The sequence below is a fragment of the Apodemus sylvaticus genome, chromosome 7 (genome assembly GCF_947179515.1).
Source record: "Apodemus sylvaticus chromosome 7, mApoSyl1.1, whole genome shotgun sequence".
In the NCBI taxonomy this organism is placed as follows: domain Eukaryota; kingdom Metazoa; phylum Chordata; class Mammalia; order Rodentia; family Muridae; genus Apodemus; species Apodemus sylvaticus.
The window spans coordinates 77,933,048-77,945,445 of NC_067478.1; positions in this window are offsets into that span (position 1 = coordinate 77,933,048).

A 12,398-nucleotide genomic window follows, 5' to 3' on the forward strand; every position below is an offset into this window, starting at 1 on the left:
TGTTTATACTAAGAACTGTTCCACAGGATAGAATCCATGCCTGTACTGTAAACCAGTTAATAATTCATGTCTGGACAGGTCAAATGTCTGACATGGGACTTCTTACTGCTGTTTAGCTAAACTGAAAAGAATTGAATTGTAATCTTAATGTCTTCTGCTACCCATAAACAAAAGCTACTCCCAGCTTTTGAGAAGTCTCTATGAATAGAGAGATTCATAGTTGCCCAAGATGCCAAGATAAGTGACAGATTAGAGTTCAGCCCTAAACAAGGCCTCTCTACCATACTCTGAGCCTCAGGGAACAAGTCCTCTCTACCATACCCTCTGAGCCTCAGGGAACAAGGCCTCTCTACCATACCCTCTGAGCCTCAGGGAACAAGGCCTCTCTACCATACCCTCTGAGCCTCAGGGAACAAGGCCTCTCTACCACACCCTCTGAGGTCCAGGGAACATTGCTGAGAAGAGGATGCGAAGAATGTAAAAGCTGGAAGACAGGAAGTGGGACTGAGACGTGTCTGGACACAACATAGGCATTGCAGTCATGAACTCACAATGGCCACAATTACTGGGACTCCACCTACAGAAAACTGTTCCTGTCAATAATCAATCATGGACCAAGGCAAAATTGTAGGGCCCCACAATTTACTGATGAAATGTTGGTTGAGGATTCTTGGAGAGGATCCTCATCTACTAGACCACATCTACTAATAGTGCCACTCCCTGAACCTATAGGGGCCCTTTTCATTCAAACTACCAAGATTGCTAAATTTTCATGTACTGATTGAGTTCACTAAGAGGCTGGATTTATAAGTGAGGTTGGGGGCTGGAGAGATGGCTCAGTGATTAAGAGCACCAAACTGCTCTTCCAAAGGTCCTGAGTTCAAATCCCAGCAATCACATAGTGGCTCACAACCATACATAACAAGATCTGACGCCCTCTTCTGGTGTGTCTGAAGACAGCTACAATGTACTTACATATAATAAATAAATAAATAAAATTTTAAAATTAAAAAAAAAGTGAGGTTGGTTCCTTCCCCATTTCAGACCCAAGTCTGCTTGTGTGTCACAGTGTTCTCAAAGGACCTGTCATGGGATGGGCTGCCTACTGCTAACTCTGACAGGGAAGAGAATAACAAATTACCACAAGAATAAAGACATTGTGTTCTTGAGAACAGCTAGAAAGTAAACCACTTCCAACAGAAGGTACCACTATTTATCCCCTGCTTTAAATGCCAGAGGAGAGAAAGAGAGGTCAGAAGTTCAGACATGGAAAAGTCATCTGTAAGGAGAAAAGGCTTAATTAGAAACCCCACACGACTTTTTCAAATTCCCTAGCCAGTTTCTATTTCATATTGTGAGCACCCAATTTTATTATGTAATTTCTATCTGCTGCTATTTGTGCTTTATTTGGAAGCCTCATCCAAGGGGACACCTGCTCTCTTAGAGACTCTCTTAGCTGGGAACTCCACCTGGCCATCCTCACAGCATTTCCCCAGTTAGTTTGTGCTGGGTGTCTGTAACCCTCCATGTCTTGAGTTAGCTTTCTGCTGTTAGCTATTCTTTTGGTTGGAATTCTCACTCGGGAAAACTGCTTTGCCAAAAATCCTTCTCTCTATCAAGAACTCTAGCTGACTATCTGTCTATGGCTTCCTCTGTCAATTTCTGCTGGATGTTTATGGCAGCACTTAATTTACATACCTATTTATCTATCTACTTATCTACCTATTTATCTACTTTTTTTTTTTTTTTTACTTTGGCTTACTTTATAAATTCACTCATTCAAAATCACCATGTGGCTATTGTAGATAATAGACTATATGGAACACAAGGTCTCTGTAGAGAAGAAAAACAACCAGAGACACAAATGCACCTTGGCTGAGCCTTCTGTCCAGACGGGTCTCTAAGACTCTTTTGGTAAGACCTCTGGTTCAACAGCATTCTACCCCATACTGCAACAGCTAACAGATGAAGATTCCATATGAACAGACATACAAACACTCCTGAGATAGTGCCAGAACTTAGGAAGGAAATATATATTTTTCTTGGTGTGTGTGTGTATATATATATATATATATACACACTAAGGCCATTGTAGACAATCTTCTGCTCAATTATCAGATCTCACAAGCTCCACAGATAACTCACTCAGTGAACATAGTTTTGGGGTTTGGGGGTTTGTTGTTGTTTTATTTTCATTATTGTCATTATAGCCACTAATTGTGAAAGACGTTGGTTGGTCCCTGTTTTGCAAGTATCATCTAATTATTTTTAAGGAGATCCCTTCAGGATGTGTTATAGATGGAGAGTTGGGCATAAGGATGTTATGCATGGGTTTTGGCACCAGATGTATGAGAACAGGATGTGTTACAGGAACTACTGAGATGACCACTCCATGGTATGGGTAAGAGGAAGGCTTTTACTGTGGATAAAAGAGGCAAAATATCCAGTACACCTAAGGTTTGCCTTGCTATCTCTATGACTGTGTAGCTCATGGTGATGGCCAATTAGCCACCAGAGAGAGGGTCTGAGGATGCACTGGGGTGAAATAGTTCCTATCTGTTGAATATTGACAACAGAGCATCACCCACAGTAACCATAATACAAGTGTTTATTAAATCATAAGATGCTTTCCGGGATCCTGGAGGATGACCTTGTACATTTATGCTGTCAAGAAGCAATAGATGACGTGAGACTGAAGAGTACCTTAGCCTTTTATAGATCACTCAGCTCCTGACTGCATCCCTAATCCCATCTGCTAGGAAAAAATAAGAGTCATCTTCAAGATGAGATTCATGGTAAGTAGAAGAACTGTAAGAACTTTGGGGGTCTTTGGGGAAGACAGAAAAAGGTTTTCTCCTAAAAGACCCCTGGGATGTACCTCAGCTGGAGTTGGTTTGCATTGGGATTTCAGGAAGGGTATCTTCCAGGAGGTAGATCTACAGTATGCAAATTATTTGTTCTTAGATTCTTCAGAAACTACCAAGCCAGACAAGTTGGAAATTGCAGGACTATTTAACTTTCTCTACCCATCTACAAAACAAAAGTTGACATTTCAGGGTCATATAGAGATTTTTTACAGCCTGAAAGCCAGTGAGAAGAAAGTGACCATTTAGGGGAATTGAGGGATTGCCCTTTCCCTGCAGGGTTTAGAAGATATGTCTACCCTATATTCTGAAGGGATTAGTGAATTTCATATAATTCATTCTTAGGGATCTCTAGAAACAGAGTGACCTCTTCCAAGGGCCTTGGGAGTTTAGTCATTTACTCTGACTGACCCAATGATTGAGGATTTTTTGGGAAGGTGGTCATTGAACTGGACATTGAAGATGAATCACCATGGAGCAAGGCCATGTCAAAGACCCAGGGTGGGAAGAGTTGAAGTAAAGATTAAAAGGTTGAGCTCAGTGACAACCAAAAGCACCATACAGTTTTGTTAAGAAAAAAATAAGGTAACAAAAACAGGAATATTTAATAAAATCATAAGTTCATGTCTAGGCATCATAAAACTCAGTATCTGAATGAGAAAACAGAAAATAAACAAAAACTGCTCTTCAGTTCCCTAACTAAATCCCTTTTCTGGTGAGCACTGAACATTTAAGAGCAAGAGGACAGATTTACACAAGTAAAAATTCAATTGCTAATTCACAAAAACCATTAGACATCCTATATACAAATGACAGACTGAGGAAGACAGTACCTTTCACAATAGCCTCAAATCAAATAATACAGTATATCTTGGGGGTACCTCTAACCAATCAAGTGAAAGACTTGTATAACAAAACCTTCAAGTCTTTGAAGAAAGAAATTAAATAAGATATCAGAAGATGTATTGATGTGCTGAAAACTGTTATCCTACTATGGTGGCTATTCCTTGTCTACATCTGGAATGAATTACAATCCAGAAATGGAGAGCACACCTGTGATCCAGATCTTGAGGCTGGAAGACCCAGGCTTCTGAACCCGATCTTGACATGGAGATATTGAGGAATAATAGCTATGAAAATATTCGGCCCAGGCAGGGCAGAACATGCCTTTAATCCCAGGAAACAAAGGCAAGCTGGTCTCTTTGTTCAAGGACAGCCTGGGACAAAGCAAGTTCCAGATACAGGAGTGGTATTCACACCTTTAATCTGAGCCACACCCTCTGCTGGAGGCCTATATAAAGCCAATGGAAAAAGGAAGACTCTTCTTCCCCTGCTTGTAATTACTTGCCAGCACATCTGTTGGAACCTGCTTCATGATTATAGCTTATACAGAAGACCAGCTGAAACAACTAGCCTTGTGGGACTGACCAACTACTAAATTCTTGGACTCCCCATTCACAGCTGCCCATTGTTAGGTTAGTCAGACTACAGACTGTAAATCATTACAATAAATTCGCTTAATATATATAGATATTACAGAAGTTCTGTGACTCTAGAGAACCATGACTAATACACCTACCAAAAGCAATCTACAGATTTAATGCAATCCCCAGCAAAAGTCTAACATAATTCTTCACAGAAATTGAAAGAACAATTTTCAGCTTAATGTGGAAGCATAAAAAGTCCAGGATAGCTCAAACAGTCCTAAATAGTAAAGGAAGATTCTGGAGGCACCACTACCGGAATCTCAAACTGTATTACAGTACTACTATTCAGTAGTAGTAGTAGTAGTAGTAGTAGTAGTAGTAGTAGTAGTAGTAGCAGTAGTACCACCATAGTAATAGAAGTACCATGATATTGGCCCCAAAACAACATTTTGGTCAATGGAATTGAAGTTCCAGTCATAAGTCCACTTAATATGGACACCTGATTTATTATAAAGTAGCCAGTGGTTTGTATATACTCAGCCCAGAGAGTGGCGCTGTTAGAAGGTTTGGCCTTTTTGGTGTAGGCATGTCTTTGTTGGAGTAGGTGTGTCACTGTGGGAGTGGGCTTTCATACCCTAGTCCTACCTGCCTGGAAGTCAGTATTCTGCTAGTGACCTTCAGATAAAGATGGAGAACTCTCAACTCTGCCTGCACCATGCATGCCTGGACACTGCCATGCTCCCACCTTGATGCTAATGGATTGAAGCTCTGAACCTGTAAGCCAGCCCCAATTAAATGATGTTTTTATAAGAGTTGCCTTGCTCATAGTGTCTTTCCACAGCAGTAAAACCCAAACTAAGACAAAAATATTGGGGGGAAAAACACCGTCTTCAACAAACAGCATTGTTCAAACTAGATGGCTGCTTGTAGAAGAATCCAAATAGATCCATACTTAACACCCTGCACAAAATGCAGCTCTACTTATATCAACGACCTCAACATAAGACAAGATGCACTGAATCTAATAGAATAGAAAGTATTCATTCGCCAATTCATTCACATTTTCTGAACAGGCACTAAGAAAAATTAATAAATCAAACTCTGTAAAACTGAAAGCAAAAGGAACCATCATTCAGACAAAACAGCAGGTTGTAAAATGGGAAAATATTTTTTAGCAACTAGACATCTAATAGAGGGCTATTATCTAAAATATATAAAGACATCAAGAGAACAAACAACCTAATTAAAGAATGGTATATGAATCTAAATAGAGAATTCGTGAAGAGGAAACTCAAATGGCTGAGAAATGCTTAAAGAAATGTTTAACATTCTTAGTCATCATGGAAATGCAAATCAAAACTACTTTGAGATTTTTATCTTACACCAGTCTAAATAGCCAAGATCAATAAAACAAATGGCATGTAGTTCATGTTGGAGAGGATGCAGAGTAAGAACATTTATCCATTGCTGGTAGGAGTGCCAACTTGTACAGCCTCTATGGCAATAAGTGTGGCAATTCCTCAGGACACTGGGAATATATCTACCCCAAGGTCCAGTTATACTACTCTTGAGCATATACCTAAAGGATGTTTTACCTGTTCAATTATGTTCATTGCTGCTCTGTTTTTAAATAGCCAGAAATTAGAAACAGACTAAAATGTCCACCAGTGGATGAGTAGACAAAGAAAATGTGGTTCGTTTACACAATAGAGTATTACTCATCTGTTAAAAAAACAACATCATGAAAGTCACAGGTAAATGGATAGGAGCTAGGAAAAATCATCCTGAATGAAGTAACCCAGACCCAGAAAGACAAATATGGTGTGTATTTGTTTGTATATGGATGTTAAATCTTCAATAAGCAAGCTACAATTTATATAATGATAGAAGGCTAGGTATAAAGTAAGGAAAGAGGGGAAAGGGATGAATCTCCCTGGGAAGGGGAAATTGAATAATTAATTATAGGAAGTTGGGGCAGAAACAGGAGGATCAAATGAAGATGATAAAGAGGGGTGAGGATGGGACAGAGAGGGACAGCTAAAACTAAGGGCCATTTGAGGACTCCTATGAAATCCTAATACAGTAGAATCTTCCTAAATATAAACATATATAAAAGTGTGCTAGATTAAATCACCAGATAACGGGAAGACAGAGCCCCAAGTAGACATCTCTCATCACTAAATGAAGCCTTCAGTACTGGGAATGGGTTACATCTAATTAAATTGTTGGCCAAAGGGGTCTCATGAGAGTCCCTATATTGTAAAGACTATTGGTCACTCTCCACAAACTGATGATAAGGGCCTATTGCTGAAGACAATACCTACACAACTCATTGAACACAAAGAAGTCAAGCTGGTGCCCACCTAGAGCTTTTAATGCAAATTAAATGGTTATTATGTTCTGTATATATTAACACTGGAAACTAATATGACGGTAACTATTCCTTAACCAGCTCTTTCCCAGAGAGACCTTTTAATATTTCAAAGCCTTGGGCCTTAGCTGGGTAGACTCTTAACTAGCTCATCTAAGTTAACCCAATTACTCAGCCGCATCTAACCACGTCTGTGGCTAGCTATACCTTCCAGGCCTGTGATCATATCCATCTCCCATCATGTCTCCTGGTGGCCAGGCTCTCCCTCTTTCTTCTTCCCAGAGTTCCTTTCTCTTCTTCAGGAAGTCCCACCTTCCACTTCCTGCCCAGCTAATTGGCCATCAGATTATTTATTAAATCCAATCAGAGACTACTTTAAGTAGGTGAGGAAGGACAGAAACAGAATTTCACACAGCATACCCCAACATTCACACTTAAGGACTGAAAGATATTCTGGTACTGAAAGGTATTCTGTATGCTACCATAGGACAAAGGCAAAATACCAACCCAGTTACAAACTCTGTGTTCTACAATGATGACTTTACTGTGCAATATACAAAATTTGTTGGAATAACCAACCAATATCTGATTGGATTTAAAGCCCAGTCCATGAGATAGAACTCATTCCCAACACTACCTGGTGGCCCAGAACATGAGACCAGATAGGGCAGATAACTAGGGGAAAACTAGATCCTACTTTATACTAAAGGAATATGGCCATAAAATGACTCCTAACTATATTCTGCTGTGCCCTTGCTCAACCATCATAAGAGAAGCTTCTACTGCAGTCTATGGGAACAACTACAGAGACTCACAGAGGGCAATGTGTAGAAAGTGAGAGATGTTGGAACACTCAGTCCTAAATGAGATGTCTCGATCAAACACCTCCCCTTGGGGCTCACAAGAGGGGAGAGATTTTAAGAGACAGGGGAGATAGAGGACACCATGGAAACAAGGACTTGTAAACACAGAGCCAACACCCATGTAAACTCACAGAGATTATATGGCAGCATGTACAGAACCTGCCCTGAGAGGATGAAATCTCTATCCCTATCACAAATCTCTATCCCTAGCCAGGAACTTATCTCCACTTGATAGCCACTGAAAATGAAAAATTAATTCTCCCATTCTCCTTGGGTATACCAACCAATCAAGTGCAAGGTCCCATGGCCAGCAGGAGGGGACCAACACAAAAACAAACTCAATGTCACCTTTGGAGGTTCTTTGTCTCATGTTTTGTCAGGGCCTTTTATTTTTGTTTTTCATTTTTCAGGTCTTTTGCATAAATACTGTGGCTTCCAGTTTTGTGTTTTTATGGGACTCCTGTGTGTATGAATGTGTATATCACGGAATCTGAACGTTTCTCATGCCTTTTCTACAACTTTTTCTATTTGTCTGTCTGTTTGTTGTTTTACCATTATTATTTAGATGTCTATTTTTTTTTCTTTTTTTGGTTTTTCAAGACAGGGTTTCTCTGTGTAGCCCTGGCTGTCCTGGAACTCACTCTGTAGACCAGGCTGGTCTCAAACTCAGAAATCTGCCTGCCTCTGCCTCCTGAGTGCTGGGATTAAAGGTGTGTACCACTACTGCCCGGCTAGATGTCTGTTTTCTAACAAGAAGCAGAAAGTGTGCGTTTTTCAATGTGTGGAGGATCTCAGAAAAGCTGGGGGAAGGAAAACTGTAATAAGAACATATTACACAAAAGAAAAAACTCTTTTCAATGAAAGAAAAGGCAAAATGTAAAAACTCAATTGCTATTTTCATAACTGAGCTCCTGGGTCCAGCTGAAAGAAGTGAGCTTCAGGTGGACCCATAGCTTTCCTACCTAGGACTTAAGAATCCCAGGTAATTTGATGCTAAAAGTCTTGGAAAGAACAGGAATTCAAGGCCCATACCTAAACATAGTAAAACCAATATACAGCAAGCCAACATTAAACTAAATGGAGAGAAGCTTGAAGCAATCCCACTAAAATCAGGGACGAAACAAGGCTGCCCCCCTCTCCATATATTTTCAATATAGTACTTGAAGTTCTAGCTAGAGCAATTAGACAACATAAAGAGGTCAAAGGGATACAAATTGGAAAGCTATCACTTTTTGCAGATGATGTGATAGTATACTTAAGTGACCTACAAAACTTCACCAGAGAACCCCTACAGCTGATAAACAACTTCAGCAAAGTGGCTGGTTATAAAATCAACTCAAGCAAATCAGTAGCCTTCCTTTACTCAAAAGGATAAGCAGGCTGAGAAAGAAATTAGAGAAATGACACCTTTCACAATAGCCACAAACAATATAAAGTATCTTGGTGTGACTCTAACCAAACAAGTGAAAGATCTATATGACAAGAACTTCAAGTCTCTGAAGAAGGAAATTGAAGAAGACCTCAGAAAATGGAAAAATCTTCCATGCTGGTAGATTGGCAGGATTAATATAGGAAAAATGGCCACCTTGCCAAAAGCAATATAGGGATTTGATATAGTCCCCCATCAAAATCCCAGCTCAGTTCTTCATAGAGTTCGAAAGAGCAATTCTCAAATTCATCTGGAATAACAAAAAACCCAGGATAGCTAAAACTATTCTCAACAGTAAAAGAACTTCTGGGGGAATCAGTATCCAGGACCTCAAGCAGTACTACAGAGCAATAGTGTTAAAAACTGCATGATATTGGTACAGTGACAGGCAGGTCAATGGAATAGAATTGAAGACCCAGAAATTAACCCACACACCTGTGGTCACTTGATCTTCAACAAAGGAGCTAGAACCATCCAGTGGAAAAAAGGTAGCCTTTTCAACAAATGGTGCTGGTTCAACTGGAGGTCAGCATGCAGAAAAATGCAAATAGATCCATTCTTATCTCCTTGTACTAAGCTCAACTCCAAGTGGATCAAGGACTCCACATGAAACCAGACGCACTGAAACTAATAGAAAAGAAACTAGGGAAGACTCTTGAGGACAGTGGGCACAGGGGAAATTTTCCTGAACAGAACACCAATAGCTTATGCTCTAAGATCAAGAACTGACAAATGGGACTTATAAAATTACAAAGTTTCTGTAAGGCAAAGGACACTGTCAAAAGGACAAAACAGCAACCAGCAAATTAGGAAAAGATCTTCACCAACCCTACATCCGACAGAGGGCTAATATCCAATATATACAAAGAACTCAAGAAGGTAGGCTTGATCCAGCATTGTAGGGGAGTAGCAGGACAGAGAAACGGAAGGGGGGTAATTGGGGAATGGGTGGAGGGAAGAGGGCTTATGGGACTTATGGGGAGGGGGGAACTTGGAAAGGGGAAAGCATTTGGAATGTAAACAAAGAATCCCAGGTAAGCAACAAAGACAGGCTCGTCCAGGGAATGAATCTGGAAGCAGCAGCTTTCTTCAGGATTACATGAGAAGGGCTGTGGAAGCATGGGTATGCACGCAGTCAACAGCAGATCATCTTACCCATCTTCCCTCTAAGCACAGGCAGAAGCGCATCATACACAGCACAGTAAGGATGACTTGCTAGTCTCTTTAAGTGTACGTGATGTCACAATGGAATTCTCCTGGAATGAGTTTAGTGATTCCTCACTTCCTAACCCTAGCAAGGTCTCGACCTTCATGAGCTAACCAGAAGTCCTTTCTCTTTAGCCTGGGACTGGAGCTCTGGGTCACTTGTGTCTTCAGATGAGTGACCACCTTTTCTGCATCATGAGCAACAAGAAAACTAAGAATAAGTTAAACCTCAAATTACAAGAGTGAAAGAAATAATAAATGCCAGAGTGGAAATAAGCTAAACAGACTTCAAAAAAAAAATCAAAACAGGTGAGTGAACTAAGGACTTGTGCTTCAGAAAGACAAAAGCGACAAACTCTGAGACCAGAGAAAAAGGATGAAGAAAGTATGAAATCACAAATGGACAGGGAGATGTAGAACTCACACTACAGACATGTAAAATATTATTAGAGATTGTCATAGGCCCCCATTCCCTGCACAAACATCATGACCAAGAAGCAAGTTGGGGAGGAAAGGGTTTATTGAGCTTACACTTCCATGTTGCAGTTCATCACTAAAGGAAGTCAGGATTGGAACTCAATCAGATCAGGAAGCAGGAGCTGATGCAGAGGCCGTGGAGGGATGTTTCTTACTGGCTTGCTTACCCTGGCTTGTTCAGCCACAAAACCAGCCAGTACACTGCATTTTCAACATTTCCCCCTTCTCTCCTCCCTCCTACTCCTTCTACACCTGCCCCCTTGCTCCTTCTCAGAATTCATGGCTTCTTTAATTATCACACACACACTCACACTCACACACACACACCCTTCTGAGACACCAAGACCATTTAGTGTTGCTCTTTAGGGCTGACAGCTCTCTATTCAATAAACACTTATGGAGATGGTCCCCAGAGAAGATTGGTTCTCCCTATTTCTACAGTTATTAATTGCTGGTAGTTCATCATCTAGGAAAGGGTATGCCAACACATGGGATAACTTAAAAGAAACCGTCAAATGTCTAGAAATGAATATATAGAAAAATGTAAATAGATCAATCACAAAATGGGACCAGTAATACAAAATCTCCCAGGAACATACAGCTTCATTATTGAGGTTTACTAAATACTTAGGGAACTAATAACAATTTTCTGTTATTCAAAAAAAATAAAAAATCTTAGACCTGTGCAGGTCTTGTACAGAAGGAATGGGTGTAAATTTGGTTGGCTAGGGAGGTGGGAAGAATTTAGGAGTTTAGTGAGGGGAAACCATGATCACAACACACTGTATGAAAAGTGTGTGTGTGTGCAGTTTTTACAAAACAGGGTTTCCTCTTTGTAGCCTTGGCTGTCCTGAAACTCACTCTGTAGACCAAGCTGGCCTCAAACTCAGAGATCTGCCTACCTTTGCCTCCTGAGTGCAGGTCAAAGGTGTGCGCCACCACAACTGAGCAGAAAATCTATTTTTAATTTTAAAGGGGATAAAAAAGGAAGGAAGCTGTGGTGGTTTGAATGAGACTTCCCCGCCACCCCCTGTAAGCTCACAAAGTTGGAATACTTGGTCCTCACCTGGTGGGCTTGTTTGGGGAGGATTAGGAGGTGGGGTCATGGTGGAAAAGGTTTGGCACTGGGGCTGAGCTTTGAGGTTTCAAAAGACTTATTCCCAGTCAGAAACATATACACACTACACACATGTACATACATATTGAAAAAAAATGTTTGGATGCAAAATCTTCAAGGAGTTTTCAAGACTAGTGGGCACTAGCAAGAATGAAAACTCACCCATCAATTTCAAAATTAAACCTTTACATGGAACTGAGGGAAAAGATTTCTCAATAGTTTTCCTTAATTACTTAGCATAGCCAATGATCCACTGTTTTTATTGGATATAAATATCATCTTAAGGCATCGTTTTCAGTTATAGCATCCATTCAAAGTACCAAAATCAAATGACATTGAACCCTATTTCATAACAACACTATGTATACCATCAGTACATATAATGATAAATGGCTAAATCATGATACATTTTTAATGGTTGGATGAATGAATAAAACCTCTCCTATAGTACCCACAGTTGAAGAAATGACAAACAGCTTTAAGGACACTGGCTAATGGATGCTTCTCTCCAAACATGCAGAGAAAACATTTGGAATATTCTGTGTCTGTATTTCACTAAGGAAGGCACCATAGCAATCAATTTACAAGCATCCACATCAGTATTTAGGAACAGCTGACAGAGAACCCTCCAAATTAACCCTAGT